This window comes from Bos indicus, chromosome 20 (genome assembly GCF_029378745.1).
Source record: "Bos indicus isolate NIAB-ARS_2022 breed Sahiwal x Tharparkar chromosome 20, NIAB-ARS_B.indTharparkar_mat_pri_1.0, whole genome shotgun sequence".
In the NCBI taxonomy this organism is placed as follows: domain Eukaryota; kingdom Metazoa; phylum Chordata; class Mammalia; order Artiodactyla; family Bovidae; genus Bos; species Bos indicus.
Genome location: NC_091779.1, coordinates 39,300 through 67,224, shown reverse-complemented (window position 1 = coordinate 67,224; position 27,925 = coordinate 39,300). Strand labels below are relative to the sequence as shown.

The 27,925-nt window shown below is 37.4% G+C and overlaps 2 pseudogenes; both read left to right on the top strand.

The window, feature by feature from the left end:
• The first annotated feature begins 14,674 nt into the window (after positions 1 to 14,674).
• Positions 14,675 to 15,581, top strand: LOC109569072 (olfactory receptor 4P4-like; annotated as a pseudogene).
• An 8,583-nt stretch (positions 15,582 to 24,164) lies between these two features.
• LOC109578223 (olfactory receptor 4P4-like) lies at positions 24,165 to 26,842 on the top strand (annotated as a pseudogene).
• The last annotated feature ends 1,083 nt before the right edge of the window (positions 26,843 to 27,925 follow it).

The following is a 27,925-nucleotide window of genomic DNA, read 5'->3' as shown; positions in this document are numbered from 1 at the left end:
GTGGAGAAGGGAAAGGCTACCCACTCCATTATTCTGGCCTGGAGAAGTCCATGGACTGTATGTACAGGCCATGGGGTCACAAAGAGTCTGTCACAACTGAGCGACTTTCACTTTCTCTGTATCTGAGGGACATATTGACGTGTTTGGATGTAAAACTTATACAATATGAATCATATTATAGTGTTTTTTACCCTTTAACATTGTGTTGTGAGTTTCATTTTCTGTAAAAACCATTGGTTTTCTTAAGATAATACAACTTGCATTACTATTACAGATATGAGCACAATTCTTTTTTATTCTTACATTTATTATTGAAATTGCAAAAAAAACTGGTATTCTATTTTTCAGTTTATAGTCTAGGTTTATGGGAAGTATAGTATATTTATTATTTAAGAAGCTGCCATATCTTAACATATAAACATCTCAACTCCAATAACAGTTTAACAGAACAGGGAGCAGCACTTTTTTCTGGAAAAAGCTGTACAGTAAATACTTTAGCCCTTGTGGGCCACATAGTCTCAATTTCAGCTATGCACTTCTGTATCTCGCAGCATGGATTCACCTGTAGGCAATATATAAATCAATAGGCATGACTCTGTTCAATAAAATTTTATTTATAAAAGACAGTAGGACAGATTTGGTTTGCAGATCACACCTTGTCAACGTATGCAATAGAAGGCATTTATTGATTGTTCAAAGTCTAAAATTATTTCCAGATGAGTAGGCAGATGTCCTCTGAGTGGCAATACAGAGATTTAAGCTTGTTCTCAATTATGGCTTATGATAAAGTGACTGGGTGCATGTGTGTTAAGTCACTTTAGTGGTGTCTGACTCTGTGAGAGGGTATGGACTGAAGCCCGCCAGGCTCCTCTGTCCATGGGATTCTCCAGGCAGAACTCTGGAGTGGGTTGCAGTGCTCTCCTCCAGGGAAACTTCCCAGCCCAGGATCAAACCTGTCTCTCTTGGATTGACAGTTGGGTTGTTTACCACTAGCGCCACCTGGGAAGTTCAACAGTGGGATTGTTATGGTGTAATTATAATGTAGTGAGAGAAATAATAATTTGCTTTAAAAAATACTACACTTTTCTGCATTGCCACTGTGCATATTTTTGTGTTTTGCTTATTTTTCATTAAGTTTTTGTCAAGCATATTAAGAGTGTTCCTCACATGTTGAGATACTTGAATAATGACCAAGATATTTCCTGATCGATAAAATCACAATAGGACTTTGAACTTTGAGTCAAACTATAGTGTTAAGATAGATTGAAGGGATAAGAAAGAAAAACAAAAGACATTTTAAGCAGAGAAGACAGTCTGAACCAAGGTAGGAATTTGAATGTTCAAATTGTTTTCAATTAGAAGTAGAGTTTATGCAGGGCAAACTTTGGGAGATGGCGAGGGACAGAGAAGCCTGGCATGCTGCAGGACATAGGGTTGCAAAGAGTCTTACATGACTGTGAGACTGAACAACAACAAAAAGTATGAGATATGATCAGAGGACCAGAGAATCTAAATCATGTAAAGAATGCAATTAGGATTAGTACTGATGCTGGGAGGGATTGGGGGCAGGAGGAGAAGAGGACGACAGAGGATGAGATGGCTGGATGGCATCACTGACTCGATGGACGTGAGTCTGGGTGAACTCTGGGAGTTGGTGATGGACAGGGAGGCCTGGCGTGCTGGAATTCATGGGGTCGCAAAGAGTCGGACATGACTGAGCGACTGAACTGAACTGAACTAAACCGATTGCTGAATAGAGTTGAAATAGAGTTCTATGCCCACAGGACAAGTATGTAGTAATGAAGAGAGTGTGGTTGTAAAACGGTGTCGACAATGGGAATGAAATGGACTCAGTTTCAATATTATAATCATGGCATTCAATGCAGTTGCATTAGTTGTTGATGTAAACAGAAAGAATTAACTCCCATTTTCATTTTGTTTCAGAAACAAACATTATATTCTTGACAGCATCTCATTGCAGACGAGTCAGTGATTCCCGGAAGCTAGCAATAATTACACAGGCACCTGCAATGAGAAGTAGTAAACAGTGAGGTGTAATGTGGGAGCTAGAGCATCTGATAAACCAACCAAAGGCCTGAAGACATCTGGAACACGGAGGGAAAACAAAAGGGGACTCTTACCACTGTCTTCAAATATTTCAAGCTAAAATATGAAAGAAACACTGACCTTTTTTCTGTGTCCTAAGGACAGAAATTTAATTTTAAATGAATTAACTTTTAAAAGCCCCAGGAAGCTAATTTCAGACCAACAACAATAAAATAATTTTCTATTTTTTTCTCCAGTGTCAATGAACAGAATAGTGTGAATGACTCAGAGTCTCTGGGTTGCCCAGTTTCACTAAAAGTATATAAGAAGGGGCTCTAGAGACACAAACTTTAATGTAAACAAAAGGAAGGGGAAGACTTTTCCGGAAGAATGTAGACAAGATATTAAACTCCACAATGTCTCTCTACATTTCCCATATTCTGTGACTGGTCCTCACACTGGCCTAGAGCTTTCACTAAGATCACTTTTTGCTTGGTGTTCCCAAAATACTGTTTTAAAATTATCTGTATAATTCTCAAAATCCATAATTTACACATCTGTAACAGGTTGACTTAACTACTCCATCTGATAAAAAAATCTATTACTATAACTAAGCAGTACATTCTAACCACCTTAATACATAAGGATTGAATTAAATACAAACTTTATTAATCTTTGTCTATAACTGAGGAGGGGCTTCCCTGGTGACTCAGATGGTTAAGAATCCTCTTGCAATGCAGAAGACCCAGATTTGATCCCTGGGTTGGGAAGATCCTCTGGAGGAGGGAATGGCAACTCACTCCAGTATTTTTGCCTGGAGAATTCCCATGGACAGAGGAGCTTGGTGGGCTCTAATCCATGAGGTCGCAAAGAGTCGGACACAACTGAATGACTGAGCACAGCACTTAACTGAAGAGATCATTCCTATAAGTGTATGTAGGTAAAGCATGCTTTAAAAAAGTAAGAAATTCAATTCAAAATAGCCTCCTAAATTCAGTATGACATGTAAACACGTAATTTTAGATAGATCCTTGGTGGCTCGGATGGTGAAGATTTGACCTGCAATGCAGGAGACCTGGCTTCTATCCCTAGATTGGGAAGATCCCCTGGAGAAGGGAATGGCTACTCACTCCAGTATTCTTGCCTGGAGAATTCCATGAATGGAGGAGCCTGTTTGGCTATAGTCCATGAAGTCATGAAGAGTCAGACACGACAGAGTAACTAACGCTTGCACTTTTTTCCCTGCATGTATTTATGTGTAGATACCTCTGAGAATGGCAAGTATGAAGTGCAGGCCATCACCGGCACCCTGGTGTCTAGTGTGCGCACAGGCAGTTTTATTTATCTTTCTTTGTTCTGGTCTGGGGCTCCAGTCTGGCACATATTCAGAAAAGATTAAAGAATTAAAGTAAATCTGATAGTCTCAGTCCAGTATTATTTCTTATTACACAAGAGGTTATTTTTTCCGCTTAAGTTTATATACAGTTTAAATACTAGTTTGACACAATGGGAAGGAAATGTTGGTTTTATTTTCCCCAACATTCCCAGTTTGACCCTACATTATCTATTTGTCATCTCATTCTCAGCAAAATTACACAGTAATTGGTAGAATTTTTTCATAGGATCTAAGAGTATAAAGTGCTAATCGCTCAGTCATGGTTGACTCTTTGCAACCCTGTGGACTGTAGCCTGCTAGGCTCCTCTCTGCCTGGAATTCTCCTGGCAAGAATACTGGAGTGGGTTGCCGTTCCCTTCCCGAGGGTATCTTCCCAATCCGGGAATCGAACCCAGAATCTCTCACATTCTAGAGGGATCCTTTACCTTCTGAGCCTCAAGTAGCATAAAATCCCTCTGCAAATTAGTAGCAAAGAGTATGAATTTGTCTTTCCCTAACAAGTGATGCAATGGCACCCCACTCTAGTACTCTTGCCTGAAAAATCCCATGGCTGGAGGAGCCTCGTAGGCTGCAGTCCATGGGGTCGCTAAGAGTCAGACACGACCGAGCGACTTCACTTCCACTTTTCACTTTCATGCATTGGAGAAGGAAATGGCAGCCCACTCCGGTGTTCTTGCCTGGAGAATCCCAGGGACTGGGGAGTCTGGTGGGCTGCATAGCCCAGTCTATGGGGTCGCATAGAGTCGGACACGACTGAAGCAACTTAAGCGACTTAGCAGCAGCAGCAACAAGTGATACAAATAGCATATCCGCTAGATGGCAGAGTGATACTGTAATTTAAATCAAGGCACAAATAATGTGCATTGATTGCTTTAGAGAAAGTAGCAGAAACTGATAGAAAGCAAGATGTTCGTGGTTTAAATATAACTTTGAAAACATTTTATTCTGTGAAGGAAAAATGTGCTCTGTCATGTCGACCGACAGAGGATGCTGAGGCCACCAAGCCATCAGCACGGCTCCTGCACCCCAACCTCCCGCTCAGGCTGCTGAGCCCTGAGGAACTCTCTAGAACAGAGCTGCACCCTGAGGGAACACAGGATAGAAAAGAGCAGGGCACTGGCCCTAAGTAGTCAGGGTGCAGCTCAAAGGGATGATTTCAAGGAGCCCAGACTGTTCCCTCTCCCAGGCACAGAAAGCCCTAAATTCATTAACGTGAGCTTTCTGGTTTTAATTTCCGATAATCTTCTGATGGTCTGACTACCTGGTTTTTGTTGCAAAAATGCATATACATCCTGACTCCTCCCTTCCCTTTTCAGAGCAGTTTCTCTGAACTGAGAAGTTGTCTTCCAGGTTTGTGTGTGCGTGGCCGCTCAGTCATGTCCGACTCTTGTGACCCAATGGACTGTAGCCCACCAGGCTCCTCTGTCCATGGGATTCTCCATCAAGAGTATTGGAGTGGGTAGCCAATTCCTCCTCCAGGGGATCTTCCTGACCTAGGGATTGAACCTGGGTCTCCTACATTACAGGTGAATTATTTATTATCTGAGCCACCAGGGAAGCCACTTATTTTCTAGGTTTAAGTCCATAGAATAAAAAATAATTTTGTTTTTAGGTTTATTTTGTTGTTGTTTGTTTGTTTGTTTTTTGGTCTGTTAGTAATTTCATGTCTCTTTCAGGAATAAGGAAACCAGTGTTCAAAGATGGCAATTTACTATATCACATTCAAGCAGCAATTCACCTTTGATTTTTATCTTTGTTTTTCCAATTTTCGTTTTTGAACTAGGAGTGGTACATAATCACATAGTTTAGGTAATGAAGAGTGTTAACACTTCATCTCAATTAATTTTATAAAAAGTAAACACATAAAAACATGGTTAATAATATGTGCAAATATTAGTATAAATATTAAAATCCTTACAGAAGCAAATACTATTAATATATTACAAAAACAAGAATGCATAATGAAGTTATAATGTTATTAACATATATATATAATTCAATGACAAAGCAAAAATATTAATAAGCCATAAACTATAAGAGATGAGAGGAGAAATAAAAAGACTCTAAATTCAAACTAAAAACAATATATGATATATATATATATATATGTGATTGTGTTTCTGTTATAATCCCAAATGACACAATTACATTATATCACAGAAATCTACTAATAAGGAATAGAATTTTTTCCAATCTTTCTTAAGAAGTTTTAAAAATTGACTATGTCTTAGCCCATAAGTAAAACACAACAATTTTAATAATAAAATTATCATTTATTCAGTTCAGTTCAGTCCCTCAGTCGTATTCGACTCTTTGAGACCCCATGAATTGCAGCACGCCAGGCCTCCCTGTCCAACTCCCGGAGTTCACTCAAACTCATGTCCATCGAGTCGGTGATGCCATCCAGCCATCTCATCCTCTGTCATCCCCTTCTCCTCCTGCCCCCAATCCCTCCCAGCATCAGAGTCTTTTCCAATGAGTCAACTCTTCACATGAGGTGGCCAAAGTATTGGAGTTTCAGCTTTGCATCAGTCCTTCCGATGAACACCTAGGACTGATCTCCTTTAGAATGGACTGGTTGGATCTCCTTGCAGTCCAAGGGACTCTCAAGAGTCTTCTCCAACATCACAGTTCAAAAGCATCAATTCTTCAGTGCTCAGCTTTCTTCACAGTCCAACTCTCACATCCATACATGACACCTGGAATGACTAGACGGACCTTTGTTGGCAAAGTAATGTCTCTGCTTTTCAATATGCTATCTAGGTTGGTCATAACTTTCCTTCCAAGGAGTAAGTGTCTTTTTAACTTCATGGCTGCAGTCACCATCTGCAGTGATATTGGAGCCCCCCAAAATTAGAGTCTGACATTGTTTCCACTGTTTCCCCATCTATTTCCCATGAAGTGATGGGGCCAGATGCCATGATCTTCGTTTTCTGAATGTTGAGCTTTAAGCCAACTTTTTCACTCTCCTCTTTCACCTTCATCAAGAGGCTTTTGAGTTCCTCTTCACTTTTTGCCGTAAGGGTGGTGTCATCTGCATATCTGAGGTTATTGATATTTCTCCCTGGCAATCTTGATTCCAGCTTGTGTTTCTTCCAGCCCAGCGTTTCTCATGATGTACTCTGCATAGAAGTTAAATAAGCAGGGTGACGGTATACAGCCTTGACGTACTCCTTTTCCTATTTGGAACCAGTCTGTTGTTCCATGTCCAGTTCTAACTGTTGCCTCCTGACCTGCATAGGTTTCTCAAGAGGCAGGTCAGGTGGTCTGGTATTCCCATCTCTTTCAGAATTTTCCACAGTTTATTGTGATCCACACAGTCAAAGGCTATGGCATAGTCAATAAAGCAGAAATAGATGTTTTTCTGGAGCTCTCTTGCTTTTTCCATGATCCAGCGGATGTTGGCAATTTGATCTCTGGTTCCTCTGCCTTTTCTAAAACCAGCTTGAACATCAGGAAGTTCACAGTTTACGTATTGCTGAAGCCTGGCTTGGAGAATTTTGAGCATTACTTTACTAGCGTGTGAATTGAGTGCAATTGTGTGGTAGTTTGAGCATTCTCTGGCACTGCCTTTCTTTGGGATTGGAATGAAAACTGACCTTTTCCAGTCCTGTGGCCACTGCTGAGTTTTCCAAATTTGCTGGCATATTGAGTGCAGCACTTTCACAGCATCATCTTTCAGGATTTGAAACAGCTCAACTGGAATTCCATCATCTCCACTAGCTTTGTTCGTAGTGATGCTTTCTAAGGCCCACTTGACTTCACATTCCAGGATGTCTGGCTCTAGGTCAGTGATCATACCATCATGATTATCTTGGTCATGAAGATCTTTTTTGTACAGTTCTTCTGTGTATTCTTGCCACCTCTTCTTAATATCTGCTGCTTCTGTTAGGTCCATACCATTTCTGTCCTTTATCGAGCCCATCTTTGCATGAAAATCTCCTTAAATATTATTTGGAAATATTAAAAATATGTCATAAATATAAAATAAAACATGAATAGAAAAAAGAGATTATGCCAAAAAAGAGTTGGTTGGACTCAAGAAAGAGATTGTAAAAAAAAAAAAAAAAAAAGAATTTTGTGAGAAATCAAGATTAAATTGCAATGTAGAAAAAAAGGGATTAGGGGACTTCCTTGGTGGTTCAGTGGTTAAGAATCCACCTTGCAACACAGAGAACACAGGTTCAATCCCTTGTTGGAAACTAAGATCCCACCTGTGGAGGAGCAACTGACACCCCCCACTGCAGTGAAGAGCCCAGGCAGTGCAATGAGATATCCCTGTGCCACAGCTGAGACCTGATACAGCCAAGGTAACTAAGTAATTAAAAAAAAAAAAGATAGAGAAACAAACATTGCATGATTTCCCTTACATGAAATAGGAAGAAGAAGATTCACAGAGGCAGAGTATATTAAACGATATCAGTGGCAAAGGGAAAGGAGGATGAGGAGTTATTACTTAATGGGTGTGAAGTTTCTGTTTGGAGTGATGAAAATGTTTTGGAAATATATAGCAATTACACAATATTGTAAATATAAGCAATGCCACTGAGTTGTGCACTTAAAGTTGTTACAAGTGCCATTTTTAAAAATGTGAACATTTGAGGAATATGGTCTCTGGAGCTTGAATAAAATGCTGTCAGAGAAGAGAAAATATTGTCTCCAAATGTTACTGAGAAATAAGAAAAATGTAAGTAACCACAAAAAGACTTGGTGTTACCTTCCATTACAGGGATGAGGTATATAAGGGAGCTATTTGGGTAAACTGTGGACAGAAAAATCAACAGTGAAAGACACTGAGGAAGAATGGACAACAGATTGTGATAACTTTTCAAAGTGGTTTTATTATTGATAGGCTACAGGAGATGCATGCTGGAATAGCCAGCACGCTCCACAAACTGAATTGAGGCAGCATCAATGTTTTCCTTTTACCTGCAACAAAGAAAGAGTTTCCTTCTCTTTCTTTGCCTCTTCTTTCTGAGGTGTGCATGTTATGAGCTTTCTTTCCAGGTCATCTGAGTTTTCTCACAATAGCCCCCAAGGAAAGTTGTACTTAGTTTCCATATACACATAGGGAAAATATGATTTAGTCAATATAATTATTTTTAGGTCTTTGAATAATGTTCAGAAAAGTTCAGCTTCACTTTGGTCACATTATCCCAAAGGGAATTTCCAAACTCACAGAGATACTGCAATAAATGTCTGCAAGTTAAATATCTCCCTGGTAAAGTTGCCTAGAAATCAGATAGGAACCTTATGTTGTCTTTGTTTTAATGTTCACCATAGAATATAATAAAAGTGTTATTTAAAGAGAAATAAAGAATAGTTGCCAACATAAATGATGGCACCATTTTGTTCTCTTAAACATTAAAATAAGACTGGGAAAAGCCTTTTGAATTTGCTTAAGAAAAAAGCTGGACACCTTACCTTAGAGAAGCAGGTAACTTCTATTTTCAGATTTCTAGAGAATTATTTGTATAATGAGACATATTACTTCATAGTCATAGAATTTACTGGTTAATTTACATTATGGTACTGTGAAATATTACATGTACCTGAGATTTAAGCCAAGTGAGTTGGACATGAATTAACTTTTCTTTAATCAATCCACAATTAATCAGATCAATATGATTTTAGAATTTATTATTTAAATATAATTTAATGATCATTTGCCCCTTGGCTAATGTTTGTTAGAAGACTTTAACCACATTTTCATACAGTCAACATTTGAAACTATTGCTCTATCTACCTGGTAACACAGAGCATCTCTTTCATGGCTACACATTTTTTGTACAACTCATGTGTGATAACTTACCCTTCCTATGTCAATTGCATAAAGTAATAAAAATGACAGTGATAAACATTTTTTCATAACTTGGGGAATGTTAAAGGGAAGCTAGTAAAGCAGAAAGTCTGTGACTTAAATTCCAGTAAAGGATACAGAAAATCTGTTAAGGAAAAACTCAAGAAGTACAAAGTATGTTAAATCACTCTGCACTTACTTTCTATTAATTGCCTGAATGTGCCATATTTGTAGCTTGAGTTTCTCACTCCTGTATTTAAAAACACCACTTATTCTATTACAAGTTGTCCAAGACAGGGCTGTCTATTAAAAGAGGAGGTTAATGAAGATGATCTGAATAAATATTCAGAATAAATGAAAGAGTGGCTAATAGTGCATGGTAAGATTTAGTTCTGTACAGTTTGGAGACCACCCAGGTTGGAGACAACCAGGGTTTTAGGGCAAGTGACTGAGTTTTAATATATAAGACTACTCTTAAAGGTCTAGTCTCCACAGTAAGCCAAGGGAGTGAGAAGTGGGGGAAGGTTACAGGGATGGATTTATGTGACCTTCAAATGATTTTTTCTAATAGAATACTAGGAAAAATTAGAAAGCAATTCTAAGATGATCTTTCTGAGTCTCTATCATTCTGAAGTAAATTTTACTATAAGCATTCTGTGTTTTATGTCTCTTAAATACATGACAAAATAATTATAATGATAATGACATGTAAATAAAATGAATTTTCATTTCATTCTATCAAATATTGAAATAAAATTTATTTATTTGACAAATGCATACTGAATACTTAAAATAATCAAAGTATAGAGTGAGGATATAATGGGAAAGCCAACAGAATTAATAATTTAATTCATGATGAGACACAGTGCCATATAATTGATTAAATGAGGAATGTATTGTATAATCTAATTCATCAAATCCTTCATAATTTGTCATTATCCAGTCACAATTATTATGGGAGAACTAGATAACTAACTTACTAAATGAGAATTTCAAGAAAGCCTCCTGGATGATTTTAGTCTTTTTTTCACCTAGCACAATTCTTTTTTTTTATTTTTTTTTTATTTTTAAACTTTACATAATTGTATTAGTTTTGCCAAATATCAAAATGAATCCGCCACAGGTATACATGTGTTCCCCATCCTGAACCCACCTCCCTCCTCCCTCCTCATACCATCCCTCTGGGTCGTCCCAGTGCTCTAGCCCCAAGCATCCAGTATCGTGCATCGAACCTGGACTGGCATCTCATTTCATACATGATATTTCACATGTTTCAATGCCATTCTCCCAAATCTTCCCACCCTCTCCCTCTCCCACAGAGTCCATAAGACTGTTCTATACATCAGTATCTCTTTTGCTGTCTCATACACAAGGTTATTGTTACCATCTTTCTAAATTCCATATATATGCGTTAGTATACTGTATTGGTGTTTTTCCTTCTGGCTTACTTCACTCTGTATAATAGGCTCCAGTTTCATCCAGCTCATTAGAACTGATTCAAATGTATTCTTTTTAATGGCTGAGTAATACTCCATTGTGTATATGTACCACAGCTTTCTTATCCATTCATCTGCTGATGGACATCTAGGTTGCTTCCATGTCCTGGTTATTATAAACAGTCACCTAGCACAATTCTTGACACATAGTAATTGATAACTGGTTAATAACTTTTCCCACATCCAACATCAGATCAGATCAGATCAGTCGCTCAGTCGTGTCTGACTCTTTGCGACCCCATGAATCACAGCACACCAGGCCTCCCTGTGCATCACCAACTCCCGGAGTTCACTCAGACTCACGTCCATCGAGTCAGTGATGCCATTCAGCCATCTCATCCTCTGTCGTCCCCTTCTCCTCTTGCCCCCAATCCCTCCCAGCATCAGAGTCTTTTCCAATGAGTCAACTCTTCGCATGAGGTGGCCAAAGTACTGGAGTTTCAGCTTTAGCATCATTCCTTCCAAAGAAATCCCAGGGCTGATCTCCTTTAGATGGACTGGTTGGATCTCCTTGCAGTCCAGGGGACTCTCAAGAGTCTTCTCCAACACCACAGTTCAGAAGCATCAATTCTTCGGTGCTCAGCCTTCTTCACAGTCCAACTCTCACATCCATACATGGCCACAGGAAAAACCATAGCCTTGACTAGATGAACCTTCATCCAAAAGAGATGAGTTTTATTTTCCTTTCTTTAGAGATTAAACAAGTAAGATGGCTCAGAAAGTTTATATAATCTGTTCCAAAGTCAAACATTCACTGTTCAACATAGATTTGAATGGCATAAATTTTGTTTGGTTTTGTTTTTCATTATGTCCAGGTTAGGGGGAAAATGAGGCACTGGCCCTAACTCTCACCAGGATAAGATTGTTTTAGAGAGATAAGCTAAAGCACTTAACAGTATCTGGTAATTATTAGAAAAAAAAATATGAAGCAAGGTAGATAGTTCTAAGAACCACAAGACTTAGAATATTTGAGTAACCATAGCATGGTGGGCTGTAGTTAGTGAAATCTACCTGGAAGTAGCAGATTTCACAGAGTTTAATACACTGTGATAGTACTGAGCAAAGATTGGTTTGAAACTGCTAGTCCAGGTTCACTACTTCAGGGAATCATTAGGGATTCCAGAGAAGAATACTTAAGTATGATGGAGCCTTCTATATACCTGGATTGGATAAAGGGAATTTAAAATATCAGGCTATAAAGGATCCAAAGAAAAGGAAAGCTGGAGGAGTTGTGTTTCTTCCTGAGACTGGATCAGTTAATCTTAAAGGAAATGAGAGACAGTAACCTGGAGGGGAGTTGTAAATTTATTCTGATTTGTTTGGAAAATAATAGTCATCAACATCCAGCTATTGACTCCTCAAAATTTATGTCAGAACCATGGACAAGGAGTTAGGGTCCAGCAGAGATCCTTAAACATATAGTTTAACTCCCATTGCTTATTGATGCCTAAACTGAAATACAAAAAAGGGATGTGGTATACTCGTGCCAACAAGTTAGAAAATAGTACAACGAGATGAAGGAGACAATATTTTGCTTCATTTTCCAAATAGTCCAGTATTTTAAAGAATACCTTCTGTTGATATAATTATTAATTTTTTAAAATATGAAAATGACGCTTATAGACATATGATGCACGCTTTCTTATTTTCCATAGAAATACCTGAAAATAGGGAAAATGCTTTCAAGTTGTTCAGGAATATAGATTATGGTTTTGAGTCATGCATTAAACAGTTTTTATATTTTAAAATGCAAATTAATTTGTAGGTATTTTTCACATATTCCCTCTCTTTCTAATGGCCTAGACTGAGTGCATTTTCAAGATTAAAATTTTTAAATAATTTTCAATTTGTCTGAAATATTCAAGTATTGGTAAGACAAAAGAATCTGCATTTTAAAAGCTTTTGTTTATTTTCTTGGTAATTCATAATCATTTCATTGATTTTCCACTTTTAGTCTGCAAATGCGCTTACCAAAATGGCATTTACATTGTCTTTTTCAAATATGATTTGACCTGCTATCTGATAAAGAATCTCAGAGGTAATATTTCAGACAAATAGTAAGGGAAAAGACGCTGAGAAGATATAAGTTAATTGATCAATTCATGCAGTAAGTCAAGTATTAAATAAAGAATAATCTGTGATTGAATATATAACTTACAGTGTTTCCCACCAAATCAGAAGAATATAATTTAGGGGAGAAGTTAGAATAGAGCCCTGCATTCTTTTAAATTATTGGGAATTATTTTAAAAGCCTAAAATGTAATTGTTAGTTGAATGAGATGGTTTATTTGACCACTACAAATATCCTCTCTTCACTATTCAGTTGTTACATACTTAAATGTCATTTTGTGGCCACTGATGTTGACTCTCATACACTAGATAGATTTGCAGTTTTTCTCTTCCAAACCCTACTTTATGTACACAGATTTGAATGGCAATTTCACTGAAAATGAAAAATAAGGAGAGGAGCATTACAGATTTGAAAATAAATTGTGAATATATTGGTTCTGAAGTTTGGAGTAAATGAAATAAAATATTTTAAATACTAAGGCCTTGTGTTTTATATAGTTGAAGTAGAGAATTTTGGTGTGATTTAGTGGAATGATTAATTCTCAGTAGTTCTCCCTAGTCTATGCTTCTTGAACTTCTGCCAGGAGAAAGGTATTGGTTTGTTCAAAGGCATAATAGTTATGAGCATATTATTAGAGCTGGTTTTACATTACTTTACAGCAGTGACTAGAAGGAGGAGGAGGTAAAAATAAGAGGAATGGAAGAGAGAAAAGCCAGCCTGAGATACTAAGACATGTGATATAGGAACAGAAAGAAGCAAACGTTTTCAGGATGACTGATTATTAGGAAGAGTTGAACAGCTTGAGTACATCGCTTAGAAAGAAGCCAATTTATGCAAGTGAGTAAGACACTGTATGAGACTAAAATTCAAGTGAAACCTACTATTAACCTCAAATGCCTTACTGAACGTAAAAAACAAGTTTTTTAAAGTTTGAGGTGATACCTTTGAAAAAATAGAGGTAATTATACTTTGCTTGTTATCCTTTTGTTTGACTATAAAATATAATATTCTATATGTAAATTAAGCACATTTGTAAATTAATAATATTTGTAAATTAGGTACAACAGACATATAGCTGATTTTGGCCATGTATATAGTACTTTGGCCACCTCATGCGAAGAGTTGACTCATTGGAAAAGACTCTGATGCTGGGAGGGATTGGGGGCAGGAGGAGAAGGGGAGGACAGAGGATGAGATGGCTGGATGGCATCACTGACTCGATGGATGTGAGTTTGAGTGAACTCTGGGAGTTGGTGATGGACAGGAAGGCCTGGCGTGCTGCGGTTCATGGGGTCGCAAAGAGTCAGACACGACTGAGCGACTGAACTGAACTGAACTGATATACCTCATGATTCCAAATTGGTTGATTTTTTCTATTTATCAAATTTCCACCTGGGATAGATGGAAGGAAATTTCTCACATATAACATTATCCACATATAAGTGCTTTTTTATTTTCTCTCAAGGTTTCATTTCTGTGTCTATTTTCTCAATAACAAATAGAATAGGAAAGGGATGACTGATTTTTTTCTACAGTACCATTTCTTGAATTCAACCAGGGCATATTATCCAGTTATGTTTGATAATACATGCTAATAGAATGGTTGCATAAATATGCTGCATTCTACAGGGTTAGTTTTTAAATCAGGTATCAAAGTTGCTTATCAGGAATTAATATTTTCCAGAGAGGGACAAAAAGAATGCAAGGAAAGCCTTTCAAAATAAAAGTCAAATCTTTTTCTTCAAGTTTTGAATGCTTTCCATTTTAAAATGCCCATGACAAGGAATAATATACATCATTGTATTTACATATTTGTAAAGATTGATAACTATTTAATTTCAAGTGGCTACAAACTGCTCTGAGTCATGGAAAATAGGAATAACACCACAGAATTTATTCTCTTAGGACTTTCTCAGAAAAAGGAAATTGAAATTCTCTGGTTTTTACTGTTCTTACTTTGGTACGTTGCAATTCTGATCGGAAACCTACTTGTCATGATTTCTATCGCCTCCAGTCAACTTGTGAAGCAGCCCATGTATTTCTTTCTGAGTCACCTCTCCCTCGCAGACCTTTGTTACACCTCCACTGTGACCCCCAAGTTGATCGCTGACTTGCTGGCAGCAAAGAAGATCATTTCCTACCATGGCTGCATGACACAGCTCTTCACCATGCACTTATTTGGGGGGATTGAGGTCTTCATCCTCATAGGGATGCCCTATAACCGCTATGTGGCCATCTGCAAACCTCTGCTCTACACTCTGATCATGACCAGACAGAAGTATGTTGCCATGATCGCTGCTTGCTGCACTGGGGGGTTCCTGCGTTCCTTCGGTCAGTTTCTCCTGGCCATCTTTTTACCCTACTGTGGCCCATGTGTATCCTTTGCTGAAACTGGCCTGCACTGACACCACCAGAATTGGTCTCCCTGTCATTGCCAACTCGGGCCTCACGGGCCTGGTGACTTCTGTGGTCTTGTTGGTCTCCTACGCTGTGATCTTGTCCACTGTCAGGTCCTACTCTGTAGAGAATCGCTGCAAAGCTCTCTCCACCTGCAGTTCCCACAGCACTGTGGTGGTCCTCTTTTTTGCTCCTTTATTCTTCATTTACATTCGACCAGCAACTACTTTACCAGAAGACAAAGTGTTCGCTCTTTTCTATACTATCATTGCTCCCATGCTCAATCCTCTAATCTACACATTGAGAAACTTGGAGATGAAGAATGACATAAAGAAATTCTGGTGCCATATCGCAGTAAGAAAGGAAATGAACTAAAAGATACCTCTGATTTTCACTGCTGAACTTGGTTGAATATATGGATTTTCTACAATGAAGACTTTAAAATGTATAACGCTTGCCTTATATGCTTTTTTGTTTCATTTTGTTTTAGCAATATATAGATTTAAGTATGAGCAAAAGGTTACAACTCCCTGGATTTATCCAGACTCTGCTGTGCTCTTTTCTAGTTTTCTTGTTTTCTTATTTATATCTCCTCTTCCCCTCTGATCTTTTGGCTGTGTAATCAATTTAGATATTTAGCAGTAGACCACAAAGGCATCATGTAATACAAATCAACACTGAGAACCTATACAGCCCATTCTTGTATGTGACTTTAGTCAATAAAGCCAATCCCAGGTAGCAATGATTTAGAAGATAATTCCAATACTTTACTTGCATCATGTAAAGAATATTCTAAAAGACCAAATTTTGGACCTGCAACTATATTTCTTAAAAATATAGCTTTCTACTCTGATAATTTTGTAGCCAACAGCGAACTGGAGCTTCTCATATGTCCAACACCAGTACTCTTACCTAAGTCCCACATCAATCTCTTTTCTTTTGTTCAAAGGAACTGTCTTTCCCAACTCTGTGTAAATGTGAACTGCAACTCTGGCTAATTCTAGCACCTGATGGTGTATATTTGTTACGGGCATGTGTTCTGGACCCAGAATTGCTTACTAACTATGAGGACTGGGACATATGCTCAACAAACCATCCATCAAGTGATAATAATAGCCCAGCACACAGCCCAGTGAGGATATGTGCAGGACTGAAACACTGCTTGGTCACACAGTAAGTGCTCAACACGTATGAGCTATTTTATTGCCCAGTCTCCTGTTATGCATCAGAAATGTAACCCTTCTGATAATAACTTTCCTTTGCAGCAGTGAGGGTGTGAGAATGGGGCTCATATTAATGTCATGCTCCTATTACTAGGCTTCCCTGGTGGCTCAGACAGTAAAGAATCCACTTGCAATGTAGGGAATCTGGGTTCAATCCCTGGGTGGGAAGATCCCTTGGAGGAGTTCATGACAATCTGTTCCAGTATTCTTGCCTGGAGAATCCCCATGGAAAGAGGTACCTGGCAGGCTACAGTCCAGGGGGTCACAAAGAGTAGGACATGACTGAGTGACTAAGCACAGCATAGTGTGCAATGGGCACCTATTACTGGTGAAATTAATCTTTTCTTAGAGTGGGCAAGTGGAGAATATCACTCAAAGTCAATGATCACATCTTTGGCACTGTTCAAGTTAATAGCAGTTTTTCCAGTAGGAATTTAAAGTCATCCTGGAGCACCTTTGCCCAATGTCAGAAATGACTAGGAGCAAGATCAGGCCACTAGGAACTGATTAGGAATGGGTAGAATCTCAAAAGTCTTTAAAAAACTTTGTGGATATGATGTACTTGCATGAGAATTTATTTTCAAGTTGTAGAGAGAGCCAGGTTAGATACAAATGAGTTGTCAATGTTGAGGATTCTTAAGATGGGTTCATAATATAAAAAAGAAAAATAGCATAGTTCTATGACTCAGTTGAAAATGCCCAACAAATAAACCTAAAAATATTATGTGCTAGAAATTCTTATAGAAAGATCCTAACATATTTGCTTGTTGTTGTTTTAAACCTACTTCTTGACAGCTCTCTGAAAACTCCTGGATAGGGCATGCACAGTATACAGGTCAGAGAACATAAAGAGCAGGAAAGTGAAAGATCACTTTCTGGTGTGAAATAAGCAGGGTCTTTAATAAGACCAGCCAACCCTCAAAGTTTCCCTCTGTGTCAGAAGCCCTATCCTCCAACCAACCAGACTTGTATTATTGACAAATAAAACTTCAAAAATTAACACAAATGTTTCTGTTTTACTTTTATTCTTGGAACAAAAGTTGTGAATGTGGATTATTAAAATACTTGGAGTCTGCAGCAACATGGATGGACCAATAGATTATCTTACTAAGTAAAGTAAGTCAGACAGAGAAAAACAAACATATATAATCACTTATATGTGGTTTATAAAAAAAATTACACAGATGGACTTATTTACAAAACAGAAAAAGACTCACAGACACAGAAAACAAACTTATGGTTACCAAAAGAGAAAGGGGGAGGGGAGGGATAAATTGGGAGTTTGGGATTAACAGATACAGACTACCAAATATAAAATAGATAAACAACAATGATCTATTGTATAGCACAGGAAACTATACTCAATATCTTATAATAACCTATAATGAAAAGTAATCTGAGATGGAAAATATACATACATATGAACACACATATATATGAACTGAATCACATGACTATATACCCAAAACCAATACAACATTGTAAATAAACTATAGTTTAATAAGATAAGCAAGCAAACACTTCATTGTCAATATTAATCATTAACTAGGGAATTATGATTTAACTCCTTCACTTTTGCACTGTGATCTCCTCCCTTCTCAGCTTCTCAAGAGCATCAGCCATATTTCTCTCTTCAGTTGGGTCATTAATAGCACATACAATATCAAGAAAGAGCAGTGAGATTCTCTGTAATTTAGTGAGTGACCTTACTAGTTCTTGCATTCAGGTTATTACCTATCTTTCATTATTTTTGGCTAAGACATTTTACAACTCAAAATAGAGAAGTTGACTCACACAAAATAATATCAATGTCAACAATGTCTGGCCATAGAAATTCAAATTGTGTCAGGTGAAATGCAAGTAATGATAGCCCTTTGGATACTTGACTAGTTTTGCATCAACTTATAAATTCATTTTAGCACCCCTTACTGACGATAAATATGTGGTGAACTGTTGCCTGAACTGATGGTAACATCTTACTGGTTTCTACATTAAATATTAATAATAAATTCAATAGAATCTTTGACATGTGTCCATTCATCATTTGCATAAAAATTCAGTAATATTCTCTTTTAAAATGTATCCTTTTACAAATGGTAAACTTTAAAGAAACTATAGAAATAGATCCATTCACAGATACCCACTGACTGTTTTAAAAAATTCAATGGTACATGAAAAGATCTTAGAAGCTTTTAGACAAACAATAAAGATTAAGTACATTTTTAAAAATATGAATTCAGTCATATGATTTCAACTTTTCAACAAATATAAATACTACATTTGCAGGTAAAAAAATGGATGAGAAAATACAATTGTCTTATGGAATTACATAAAGTAAAATTCAAGAGGCAACTAAGGAATAAATGTCTGTATAACATAAGAATGTCCAAGATTTACACTTGACTAAAATGTCTATAGATTAAAATTTGTATAGATTAAAAAGAAATGACCCACAACTTCTTATTCATTTATTTAAAATATACTATTTGTAATTATACATTTGCTTATTTTCTTGTTTATTTCATTGTCTCTCTTTCCTTAGTCTCCAGCCTCACTGAGGACAAAGGCTGTTTTGTTCACCACTAAATACATTCTCTAGGGCTTCCCTGGTGGCTCTATGGTAAAGAACCCACTTGCCAATGCAGGAGATGTGAGTTTGATCCCAGTGTCAAGAAGTTCCCCTGGAGAAGGAAACATATTGCAGAAACCCACTCCAATATTCTTGCTGGAAAATTCCATGGACAGAGGAGCCTGGCAGGCTACATACTGTGGGTTTGCAAAAGAGTGGGGCATAACTTAGTGACTAAGCAACAACAAATGCATTCTCCATAGTAAGTTTTGTCCAAGTCAGACCTTTTAGAATTAGGACATAGTAAATATTTTTATATGAATAAATTTATGAGACCATTTTATTTTTGTTATAGTTCTTTCTAAAATATATTTTCTGAAATATACATATGGAAAATTCAATCAGAATAAAGCATATCTTTTTACAAAGGAGTTTGCCTTACAAAGATAAATTGGGAAATTGTCTGCACATCTGCAAGAGATGAGCAGATGCCCCATGGGGGTATGTGAGCTTCCTGGAAAAAAAAAAGCATAGCAGTAAAGCATAGGAGTCTTTTCCAGGCATCAGCCAGAAATTATAATGCCCTAACAAGCTTATTTTTTTCCTCCCCAGGAAGAATTGTCTTAAATCCTGGGTCTACTCACTGAACTTTTAATTCTAGCTGTAGGGTTCTCAGTATTTCCCATGGCAGCTCACTTCAGTCTCCCTCAGCTAACTGATTCTGCCCTGTCCTGACAAATGAGCATTATATACTCCATGTCCATAGTCATCATATACTCCATTTCCTCATAGTCTCCATGTCCCATGTCTTATCTCAGTGCTTTGGATGTTGATGCAATAGGGAAATATAATTAAGAACTTTGGCATATTTATTTATTAGGTAGAAATTGAGAAATTGAAGCTATGATTTACATCTTTGGCAAAGTATACTGATGGGAAATTTCTATATTTTTAGAGATATTGAGACCTTTTCTATATTACACATTTTGTCAGAATTCTCCTTAAATGCCAATTTAACATGAAGCAGAATATTCAAAAGCAGAGACATTACTTTGCCAACAAAGGTCTGTCTAGTCAAGGCTATGGTTTTTCCTGTGGTCATGTATGGATGTGAGAGTTGGACTGTGAAGAAGGCTGAGCACCGAAGAACTGATGCTTTTGAACTGTGGTGTTAGAGAAGACTCTTGAGAGTCCCTTGGACTGCAAGGAGATCCAACCAGTCCATTCTGAAGGAGATCAGCCCTCGGATTTCTTTGGAAGGAATGATGCTAAAGCTGAAACTCCAGTCCTTTGGCCACCTCATGCGAAGAGTTGACTCATTGGAAAAGACTGTGATGCTGGGAGGGACTGGGGGCAGGAGGAGAAGGGGACGACAGAGGATGAGATGGCTGGATGGCATCACTGACTCAATGGACGTGAGTCTGAGTGAACTCCGGGAGTTGGTGATGGACAGGGAAGCCTGGTGTGCTGCGATTCATGGGGTCACAGAGTCAGACACGACTGAGCGACTGAACTGAACTGATACATATATATGTATATATGTCACTTTTCTATAGTGACAAAGGCAAAAATATCAGAGAGACACATATTTATTTTTTAGAAGTGGAAAAACTGCATGCTAAAAAAAATCTCAAAATTAGTTCAATTTACCAAACATATCTGTAACAGTGGAACTCACAAGTTCTCTTGTAAGATTTTATGCAATTAGAGATGGATTACTGCATGGAAATCCCAGGTTTTAAAATTCTGACTTTATCTTAGGTGTGAAGCCTCATCTTATAAGAAATCTGTCTGATGAGTTAAGCAGCTGGTAAGTTAAATCCGGTTCGTAATTGTAATAGTGATTTTCCTTAAAATGAATATTTGAATCATTCTGATTGTATTTATGATCTAAGCCTTCTAACTAATCTTTGAAAAATTCCAGAAACTTTAAAATGCTATTTTTACTATTTGGGAAAACCTGGCTTCAACTATCATGACTTGTGATTTGTACATGAGCTCTTAAAATTATCAGTGCCATGTCTCTCAGCAGCTCTCAAAATATTGCTAGATTTATTTGTCTTTTCATATTTCAAAAATTTAATCATATTATTAGCTCTTTGGATTCCATTATGGAAAAAAGTTTAATATGAAGAAGAATGCACTGGCCCAGCAGGTAAGTGGACAGTATTGCAGTGAAGGAATTGAAGATATATTTAAAAAAATTAAAATCAAAACACCAGTATGCTTCTAAGATTATGCAGAAGCAAAAATATATGATGAAATTTTCAAAGAAGCTATTTGAATGGATAGTATTTAAGTGGTAGGTTTCTTTTTCCTTAGTTGAGATGAAGAAAAATTATCAAAGGGGAACATAAATACCTGTCTAATTCAGATCAGTTCAGTTCAGTTCAGTCGCTCATTCCAGTTCAGTCGCTCAGTCGTGTCCGACTCTAGGACGCCATGAATCGCAGCACGCCAGGCCTCCCTGTCCATCAATAAGGTTAATTAATTCAAAAGAAAGAAAACAAAAGTATTAACTGGCTGAAATAAGCAGTACATTTATCTTCAGAAATGTGGAAAGTCAGCTCAACCCAGACCAAAGAGAACAATTTGGCTTAATGACAGGATGTTTCCTCACAGTGAGCAACCCCAGCCTTCAGGTAAGAAAGAGCAGATTGTTTACAGCAGGGAAACTCTGCTATGTCTTATCTATATTTATCCCATGTTACAATATTACATATTTTAAATAAGCGATTCAAAATATATAGTAAGAATAATACAGTGTACCCATTGATAGGACAAATATAATGTCAATGACAATGAATATTTACTAAATGTTTTATCTTAATATATACCAGTTTCTGTCTTAAGCTGTTATATAAGTGAACTCATCATATCTTTAGGGCAGATCCCAGAGTTAATTACAGTATTATTCATTTTATAGATGAAGAAGCTGAGGTTATATATTTTATCTGTGATTATGCTCCAAGTGAATTTTGGAGCATGTCATTCTATGTAGGTCCAGAACTCATAACCTTAATTACTAGAATCTACTACCACTCAAATAGTGTGAGGACCTCCTAAATTTATAACACTATAGGGGTTCCAAGAGGAAGGAGGGGAAACTAACATGTTTTTGAGCATCAAGTTCTGTATATGTAAGCTTATTTACATTCCACAGTAATCCTGTAAATTAGGCATTGCATGCTTATTTTAAGGAAGAAGGAAAAAGTATTTAAGGAGGTGAAGACTCTTGCATTTGAGTATCAGAGCTATGTCTGAACACAACTCTTATCTCTGAAGTTTCTGATATTAATATTAATAATATTTCCTATCTTGTTCAGGGAGGGATAGTACAAGGTACAGTTCCTGAGATGGTGTACTCACATTTTCTCTGGGGCCTTGATCTTATGGTTAGTAATCATGTGTGTGTTATTTGCTCAGTTGTATCTAACTCTTTGTGACCCCGTGGACTGTAGCCTACCAGGCTCCTCTGTCCATGGAATTCACCAGGCAAAAATATTTATTGAAGTGTGTAGCCATTCCCTTCTCCAGGAGATCTTCCCAACCCAGGGATTGAACCCTGGTCTCCTTCATGGCAAGCAGATTTTTACCATCGGAGCTACCACGGAAGCCCTTAGTAATTGTTGAGGATGGCCAATAACTATTAAATATATAGTACTTTCCAGATATTGCTGTAAGAAATTTCATATTTAGAAACTAATTATTCAAAAAATCACCATATAAAGAGATATTGTCTTTACCTTGATTTTACAGAGAAGTAAACTGAGGCACAGGAATTGTAATGAAATTGCCACTGTATTTGTTACTTTTTTATAGTTTCAATGTATCAAGCAGAGAAGGGAAGGCAGGAGAGAGGTAAACAGATGTCTTCCCCAAATTAATGGAGAATCAGAAGTCACACATTATTGGAATCTGGGGAGATCTTCAGAGATTATCTAATCACTTTTATTTTATGAATGGGAGCCTGGGATCCTAGGGAATGAGCAATTAAGCAACAAAGTGGGAGGAAAAAACTAGCTATTTTGCCTACTTACATAGTGTATTTACCAAATGATTACATGAATACAGGTATAACTGCTTCTATTAGAGAACCGAAGAGATTCCTCTATATAGTCATGCAGATTGTGTGGGTGAATTCTCTAAGAAATTAAGGGAAGAAGTGCTACATCTTGTTTATTGTATTGTGTTTGGAGGAACTATTTTGGAATTAGAGGAGCCCATTTCTCAGTATATTATTTCCAAACTAGGCAACTATAATTACAGTCTGATAAGATGTAACTCAAATAACTTCTGAATGTTAATTTATTTTGAAAGAGGAAATAATCTTGCAAGAGAAATATAGACAAATAGGAAAAGCAGAGTTGTAAATATATTAACCTAGAGATGCTACAAATAAAGTTTAAGAAATATGAAAGTTTCATGGAGTATTTCACATGAAGGAATTTTTTCCTCTTAAAAGTCAAAAGGGCTTCCCTGGTGGCTCAGAGGTTAAAGCATCTGCCTGCAATGCAGAAGACCTGGGTTTGATCCTTGAGTCAGGAAGATCCCCTGGAGAAGGAAATGGCAACCCACTCCAGTATTCTTGCCGGAAGAATCCCATGGACGGAGGAGCCTGGTGGGCTACAGTCCACGGGGTCGCAAAGAGTCAGACACTACTGAGCAACTTAACTAACTTAAAAGTCAAAAAGGATTATGAGTCCACTCATAAAAATGATTTGTTCTTCAGTTTTATCGTGAATTACCTAACTAAAGGATGATTATTTATTGTATTATTCCTTCAAAATTATAGCACATTGTTCACTTTCCAGATTTTTATTTAATTGATATTTATTTAACATTGACTCTGTGCCAGCACTGCAAAACCCACCCACACACCCTACACCAATTTTGTGATTTCATTAGAAACCACTTAATCAAGCAAATTCTATAGTTACCCCTATTTTACATCCTAAATTGGCACATTATATGTCACCCTACTTAACACTATTAAGATTATCTCTTTTTTTAATTCTTGACAAATATAATTCCTTGCTTCCTCACAAAATAATTTAAATTATATAAAAACTTGAACTTTGTCTAATTTATCACTGTATTCTTAGCTCTTAGAAGAATATTAGCACTAGATATTCAAAAGACTCGTATTAAATGAAAATGATTTCAGTGGGTCTCAAAATAACTTGTCTTTAAAAGGCATTGGTGCCATTTAAAGTAGATATTAGGTTTCCATTTTCTCATCAATGATTCGTTTCATTGGTTTTGTCATTTCAGATCACTTTCTTGAACATCAGATCATGGAAGATAGAAATAATGTTACTGAATTTATCCTCTTAGAACTTTCTATGGACAAGAAAGTCCAGATCCTCTGCTTTTTATTTTTCTTATTCTGTTACCTGGCTATTTGGTTGGGGAATTTGATCATTGTGATTTCTATTACATGCAGTCAGCTAATCACCCAGCCCATGTACTTCTTCCTTAACTGCCTTGCACTCTCAGACCTCTTCTACACCTCCACTGTGACACCCAAACTCATGACTGACTTACTGATGGAGAAAAAGGCCATTTCCTATAAAAACTGCATGACACAGCTTTTCACCACCCACTTCTTTGAGGGGGGATTAAGGTCTTCACCCTCACAGGGATGGCCTGTGACTGCTATGTGGCCGTCAGCAAACCTCTCCACGACGCCATCACCATGAACAGGCAAAAACGTCACTCAATTCTCATAGCATCGTGTGCAGGGGGACATCTTCATTCTCTTGGTCTCTTTCTTCTTGCAATTGTTTGACCTTTCTGTGGCCCCAGTGAAATAGATCACTATTTCCGTGATGCACATCTTTTGTTGAAACTAGCCTGCACTGATACTCACAAAATTGGCTTTTTTGTCATTGCCAATTCTGGCTTGATGGGACTGGTGCTCTTTGTGGTTTTGATGGCCTCCTACATTTTGATTCTGTATAATGTGTGCACATATTCTGCAGAAAGCCACCATAAAGCACTTTCCACCTGTAGTTCCCACATCACAGTCCGTGATCCTCTTTTTCACACCTGTCATCTTTGTTTACATTAGACCTGCCACAACATTACCAGAAGATAAAGTGTTTACGCTCTTCTACACAATTATTGTCCCCATGCTCAACCCGCTTATCTACACACTTAGAAACATGGAGATGAAAAATTCCATAAGAAGAGTTTGGTGCAATAAAAGGTTCTGGGAAGGGAACTTAATGATCTGAAGGTCATTCGTCTGACGCCAGTGACTGTCTTCTCATCACTCCCTCTGTTGCTGATTCTCTCCTGCTAATGGGAAAATCAGTCAGAATGTGTAAAAGCCAAGCCTCCAACAACAGCTTGCCTTCAGTGGTTCCTTCTTTATTTTCCTCTCAATGTGTTTTCCTTGATTTCACTTTTCACTAATAATCCCCTTTGTTTAAAAAAAAAGAAAAGAAAAGAAAACTTTTTACAGAGTAAAAACACACTGAAAAATCTGGAGGGAGAGTGATCCTGCCTGTATTGAAGGCTAAACCTGGGGGAGACTTCGCTCTCAAAATACTTGGCCTCAAGGTATAAAAGGTAATAATATGTTAAAAGGTAAAAGACAGTTGAAGAATCCACCTGCTAATGCAGGAGACACAGGTTCAATCCTTGGGCCAGGAAGATCCTCTGGAAAAAGAAATGGCTACCCACTCCAGTGTTTTTGCCTGGGAAATCCCATGGAGAGAGGAATCTGGTGGGCTACAGCCCATGGGGATGCAAAACAGCTGGACATGATTCAGTGACTAAACAAAAACAAAAAGGCAGTTATAGGAAAATAAGAACAATCACATACTGCAATAGTTCTACATATATTGTGTAGAACTATATACCTAGCCTCGTATCCTACAACTCTAGATTTCTTTTAATCAAGTACCTAGAGATTTTTTTTATGTATATTTGTGAACTTATGTATATATGTGAATTTATGTATATTAAGTGAAAAAGAATATATAGATCTAAATACAACATAGTGTAAAGTCCAGCCTTATAGTCTACATGGCAAGTCTTACAGTCTGAAAAGCAAGTCACTGTGTGATCTGTTTGTGAAGTAACATTGTAAGTATTGGGGAAAATATGTGTGTGTGTGTGTGTGTGTGTGTGTGTGTGTGTGTGTGTGTGTATATATATATATATACACACAAACTCATGCTATTTTAATTGGGTTTAACATTAAGTATTCATGATCAAGGAATAAATAAACTACAACTGACTTTGCTACAAAAAAGAAGAAAATATAAATCCTTTAGTGCCTCAAAATAGATGATTTATCTCATAGTAAAAGACTTTCACTTAGTATCTAAATCCAAGTGTAGAATAATCCTAAAATAATATTTGACAAAATATAGATCAGACTCAGTGATGGGAATATATATATATTCTGCTGCTGTGCTTAGGTGTTTCTGACTCTGTGGCCACATGGACTGTAGTCCACCAGGCTTCTCTGTCCATGGGGATTCTCCAGGCACAAATATCAGAGTGGGTTGCCATGTTCTCCTCCAGGGGATCTTCCCAAGCCAGGGACTGAACCCAGGTCTCCCACATTGCAGGCAGACTCTTTACCAACTGAGCCATCAGGGAAGCCCAAGTATACTGGAGTGGGTAGCCTATCTCTTCTCCAGGGGATTTTCCTGACCCAGGAATCAACCAGAGGTCTCCTGCATTGCAGATGGATTCTTTACCAGGTGAGCTACCAGGGAAGTCTAATGTGTATACATCCATACCTATAGGATTTTCATGATTTTCTAGTGCAAAGTATACATTTTGTTTGAAATACATTTTTAAGATTGCTGCATTTTCTTATGAAAATGTGCATAGTTTTGGATATAAAATGTAACTATTAATAGTATAGATTTGTATTCTATATAATGAGTTAAACTATATTTAATACTATAGATTTATTTTAGGTAATAGGATATTTTCTAATGTTTCTCTCTCAAATAATGTAATATTTTTTAGAATTAATAGGACAGATTATGAATTTTAAAGAATCATATTATTAATATGTCATAAAAATGTTGTTAACTGTTCTCCACACAAAGATAGGCCATATTAATATTTGGCTATATTATGTGTGTGTCTCCTTCAGAATTTTCCACAGTTTATTGTGATCCACACAGTCAAAGGCTATGGCATAGTCAATAAAGCAGAAATAGAAGTTTTTCTGGAACTCTCTTGCTTTTTCGATGATCCAGCAGATGTTAGCAATTTGATCTCTGGTTCCTCTGCCTTTTCTAAAACCAGCTTGAACATCTGGAAGTTCATGGTGCACGTATTGCTGAAGCCTGGCTTGGAGAATTTTGAGCATTACTTAACTAGCAACAAAGATCTGTCTAGTCAAAGCTATAGTTTTTCCAGCAGTCATGTATGGCTGTGAGAGTTGGACTCTAAAGAAAGCTGAGGGCCGAAGAATTGATGCTTTTGAACTGTGGTGTTGGAGAAGACTCTTGAGAGTCCCTTGGACTGCAAGGAGATCCAACCAGTCCATCCTAAAGGAGATCAGTTCATTGATGTTGAAGCTAAAACTCCAACACTTTGGCCACCTGATGAGAAGAGCTGACGCATTTGAAAAGACCCTGATGCTTGGAAAGGTTGAGGGGAGGAGAAGAAGGGGACAACAGAGGATGAGATGGCTGGATGGCATCACTGACTCAATGGACATGGGTTTGGGTGGACTCCGGGAGTTGGTGATCAACAGGGAGGCCTGGTGTGCTGCAGTACATGGGGTCTCAAAGAGTCAGACACGACTGAGGGACTGAACTGAACTGAATATGTATGTGTCTTATTTTTGTACTTGCAAGATACTTTGCAAATATTATTTTGCATATTTGGCTTAATATTTACATGTCAAAAAAGAATGGTGTTTCAGAATTGTAAATAATAATCTTAAG